This window comes from Haemaphysalis longicornis, unplaced genomic scaffold (assembly GCF_048455015.1).
Source record: "Haemaphysalis longicornis isolate Haplotype H1 unplaced genomic scaffold, Haemaphysalis longicornis Haplotype H1 scaffold_8, whole genome shotgun sequence".
NCBI classification, from domain to species: domain Eukaryota; kingdom Metazoa; phylum Arthropoda; class Arachnida; order Ixodida; family Ixodidae; genus Haemaphysalis; species Haemaphysalis longicornis.
In genome coordinates, this window is record NW_027526445.1 from 104213204 (window position 1) to 104218259 (window position 5056).

The following is a 5056-nucleotide window of genomic DNA, read 5'->3' on the forward strand; positions in this document are numbered from 1 at the left end:
ACCCACAAGAATTGAGATGTTTGTTGCAGTTTTGATGTGACCTAAATAAATAAATGTTTTTTGTCCTGTGTACCACAGAACAATTGCAATTTCAACACGCAAAAGCAACCTAGGATATTTGTAAAATGGGGCTTTATTTTTATTACAGACTGCTGAGAACAAGGACGGGGGTTTTATTGCCGGCGGCAGCGGCAGCTTTTCTGACGGAGTCGAAAAGAACAAAATGCCCGTGAGAGCGAGATTTCGGTGCACGTTGAAGATCCCGAAGTGGTCAAAATTAACCCGGAGCCCTCCACTGCGGCGCATCTCATCGCCTGCATTGCGTCGTCGCTCAAAACTCCAGAATCAATGAATCAAACATTTTTTAGTACAAAATTAGCTATACACTTTAAAGCAGTAAGTAGTACAGGAGGAAGCTCCTACGATGAAAAATGCAGCCTTCGACAAGCTGTCCATTATTGCGCAGGGATGGTAATCTCATGTGGAAGGCATCAGAAGTATGGCATGTTCCCATAAATCCCAGCGTTGTTGTTTCTTGCCGCCAGCCCTGTTAACCCATGCCAGTGGTATGCCTGTATTGAACATTCTTACACATTCTTACACATGTTGTGTAAGTAGATAGACGCCTTCACATATGGGCATCGGTACAGGGGTTCAAGAGGGACACTTGCACCCCCCTTTCAAGCCGGACCAGCACTGCCCCCCCCCCCCCCTTTCCCGACAGCCTCTCTCTCTGTCCCGCTGCTCCTTCGTGCGGGCTTGTTCTTAGGGTGGAATACGTTATGAAAAACTTTCCTCGGCGTTCATTGCGGCTCCGATGTGCTAAAAAGGTATTGGGAGGGCACTTATGTTGGGTTTTATTCAGCAGCAACGCCATCAGGCCCCATAAACAAAGCCAGCCACCCCCAGACGCGTTCACTTTGAAAATTCTGCCTTTGACTTTTATCTCGAAAAACAGAAGTTAGTTCGTATGAATTTATAACACGTATACCTTGTCCATCCCTGGAGTAGCTATGCCTCGGTAATTCGATGTCGAGCCCCCTCGCTAACGGAAAGTGCTATAGCCCCACAATGGCTGTGTTAAATGTAATAAAAAGCATGGTTTCTGTGCATTTTCTCCTGCGAAACTTTCTAGAAGGAAGGTGCCCCTTGGAGTAGAACCGTTTGTTTACTTTATCGGTACAGCTTTTCTGAAGCTGCAACGCAATGACTGCAGGGAACGAGGGGCCGATGAATATTGCCACCCATTTCGACCTCGCGGGCACCCAAATTGTTTGTCACAGAAGGCTACAGGGATGGCTCAGCATAAGCACAATGAATGCATCCGTTAATGTCATGGTGGTGAGATTTACGACTCTCGGTTTTCAACTCGGCAATAGCCTTTTAGTGTGTGTTCAAAAGCTTTTGCTGAATGTGAAGGTTGAAACACATTTGGCCCCGCCTGTCACCTCTTGCTACCACTTTTCCTCCCAAAGTGAACTGGCGAGTTCGAGGCGTTGCCGCAAGCCTCGCTTGCGGCTCCCTCTCAAAAGGCAAGGAATACATTCTCCCCTTTTTATTTTGTTAGGGTGCCTTAATGCACTGCAGCGGAAGCGCATCCAGGCACGCTATAATCGGCTGCACCACTATTCAGGCGTTTAGCTGGCGTGGCTTCAAAAAACTCAATCCTTCTCGCCAAAGTCAGTAGTAGAGGCCATGACGTGTACCTCGTAGGACAGACAGAACGAAAACGAGAAAGTTCGGCACGGGCACCTCGAAGAATCCGCGATCCAAAGTGAGCTCGCGTTTGTCACCATACCGTTGTTTAATACAAGCGCGATAGTTGTGGGTGCTGCTTTAGACGGGGAACCAAGCTCGCCTATTTTAGCTTTTTGAGAACATAGATTGGACTTCAGAAGGTTCGTTCAAGAAACTCCCCATGCCTATTTTATAGTACCGCCTTGCTAGGTAAAGAAGAGAAAGCATTCTGAGCATGTTGACGGCCCCGTATCGGAAGATACTGTATTTACTCGATTCAAGGCACGCAGTTTTTTTTTTCCGGCGATCGGGATACCCAAAGTGAGGGGGGTGCTTAGAATAAAAAAACCTAAATTGCCCCTACCCCTTCCCGTGCCACTTTTTTTGTGGCCGTATCCCGACGAGACGGGAGAAAGGAATAATGTTTAATTTTGCGAACATTAAAAAGATAGGTACAAACAGCGAACCCACCGTTTACGTATGATACTAGTCCCCCTCACTACCATTCGAGTGCGTGGCGCCGCTTGGGCCGCCACAATCCGTACACCAAGTCTATTTCATTGAAGGGATTTGCAATTGAAATCTTCAAAAATGACTTGGCCACGACGTCAACTCGGCCCTCCTTCCACGTGCCCGAAATTCACTTTGCATGGCTGCTGAAGAAAGGCGGTGCTTAGATTCGCATACAGATTTTTCTCCAATTTTTTCCCAAAAGTACGAGAGGGTGCTTAGCATCACGGGGTGCTTAGAAAAGAGAAAATACGGTATTTATAACAGCATTACCCCACGTGTGCTGCCTCCACTCTCACAGGGTCCTCTCAACATCGCTTCGCGCTCCAATCAACACTTTCAAGCAAAATCCATTGGACCCTAAAGTTCTGTTTCAAAACATTTTGGGTACACCGACGTTGTTGGCCGAGGAAAAACCCATGCTGATTTATACCGAGTTTTAAAGCAAAGCTTTGTAACTTTCGTCCAGCGATTTCGACGAGGATGCGCAAATGACCTTTTGACCGGAGACATACCCCCGGCGACACCCCTAGAAGCCCCATCGCGTGATTCGCCGGGCCCGCTGTTGGCGCCTGCGGGTGACGACAGCGGTCGCCACCGCCGCTGTGGCGGAGGCGGCCAACCACCCCCTCAGCCTCCCGTGATTGCGGCGCTGGGTCGTCTCGGGCAACGTCACTCGTCTCGCGCCAGGCGAAGAGGAACGGTTCGTTCGCCATGAATGAACGCCTCGTATACCACGGCGAACGCAGCGTTCGCCGGGCCTTCTTCTGTGAGCGTTGCACGGAAACGAACGGTTTTGAGACGTGGTCGGCAATACAGCTAAATGAAACGTTAACCAAGCGAAACCAAGACTCAGTTAGACTAATCCGAGCTTCTGCTTTGCATATCCAAGGTTAGCGGAGCTAAGACCCACCAATTGTTGAATAATGTTACTATTTGATGACAAATATCTTCCTGTTCTGCGCAGCCCTGGCCGATGACGTTCGACCATTACCCTGTAATGCACATGCTTATTACGTATATTATTGGGTTTGTTTGTTCTAACCTAATATTCGGTAAAGCATATTTGGATAGCTTCATCGAAAGCGGCATTTTCAGTTTCAATCTTGCCTAATGGGTTGGTTCCCCCTTTGTTCACACCGGCAGAGAGAGAGAGAGAGAAAGAGAGAGAAAGATAACTAGTTAACGAGTCTGTTGATGCTGACCCAGCTATATCCCGGTGTTCAACGTATGACGAATGCATAAGTAGAAAAATACAGTATACAACATCTTTGTTTAATTTGTTCTGCGCACTTTGTTAAAGATATAAACATTTAATTTTTGAGAGATGCTCAGTTTAGAGGTGCAGGAGCACACGCTGGGCACTGACGGAAATAAAAGCGAACACTCGATCAAAGCGGAATAATTTTTTACGCACCTACATGGAGAGAACAATGAGACAGCAGGACAACTTGGTACATACTTCACGGTGCTACATGAGCATCATTGCACAACTACAGGCCAGCCCAACAATGCAGGATTGCGGAAGAATACTCTAAGCTTCTTCACCCCTCACCCCTCACATGAAGTCTTTGCTTTAAGCCCAAGATCAAGAATTTGGATGCACTGACGCATTTGATTAACTTTTATTGCACCACCTAAAGTCGTCGGGACGAGCAAGAGCTAAAAACAAAATTGAAAGACTTAGTTAAGAAATGATATAATTTCGACCGCTTGGACTGCGAAAATAAACATTGGTGTCGATCGTACAAAAACACCGACTTCAATAAACACGTTGTGGATTTCCCGTCCTTTACCCAGGAGATACATCCCTATATAAGTCGCTCTTCGCAAACGGCCATTATGTCCCCACGACATGTCATATTCGAGTGTTCGCTTAATAACGTGGTTCGCGGTTTCAAAGCATGGCTGCGTTCGACAGTAGCGAACAATTTTCTGGCTGGACTCGACACGCTTCAGCTGCATTGAGGAGAAATTTGAAAGGAGGGGCAAAGCGCGTTCAAAGCGCTAACCACTTTAACATGGGCGCACCAGCAGACGCAAGTGCCAATATACATGAAAGAAGACTACTCAAGGAGAACACCGGCCAATGTCAAATGCTGCTTTCATCAATTTTTTTTACATTATTGCATCATCGGTGCGCGACAATTGTTTAATAACCAGTGAATCTATCAGAAATATTGTCTTTATTGGGAGCAGTTCTTTGTGGTTTAGATGTCTAAACGTAACAAACTTATCTGTACGTGAGTCTTAATATTGATCGTTATTACATAATTTAAAGCTACAACATACGTTTTTACAATGTTTGCATGCTGTATAATTTTGCATATAATTTGCTGTTCCCTTCCCTCCCCTGTTCTGCTCCGATGCAGCGGATTTGCACCCCCAAGACAAAATCCTGGAGAAGCCCATACCTTCAAATGGACCGAGAAGCTGAGAGAAAAAGCGCTCTCACAGATTCTGAAGGCTTGAAAATAGCGTAGATTTTTTTACATGAGTGCTTTCACGAGGTCCTTGCCTTAACTTTAAAGCCACGGCCAACTGACATACCTTGAGAGATAAAATGGTTCCACCTGACACAATCTTCGTCAGTTAGCCTCTAGTGGTATGGCCGCATCAACACTGTTCGCAGTGGGAACTCGTGACCTACGTAATTCAAGTGGTGATTGTCCACCCTTGCAAGCTGTCCCCGTCCCTGCGGAGCCTCACACGTGATCATATCTTGGTTCCTCGGGGGAAAGCACTCGAGATAAGGGTAGAAGTGCAAATATTCCTCACTGTTTATATACTAAGCCTAGTACAAAAACGG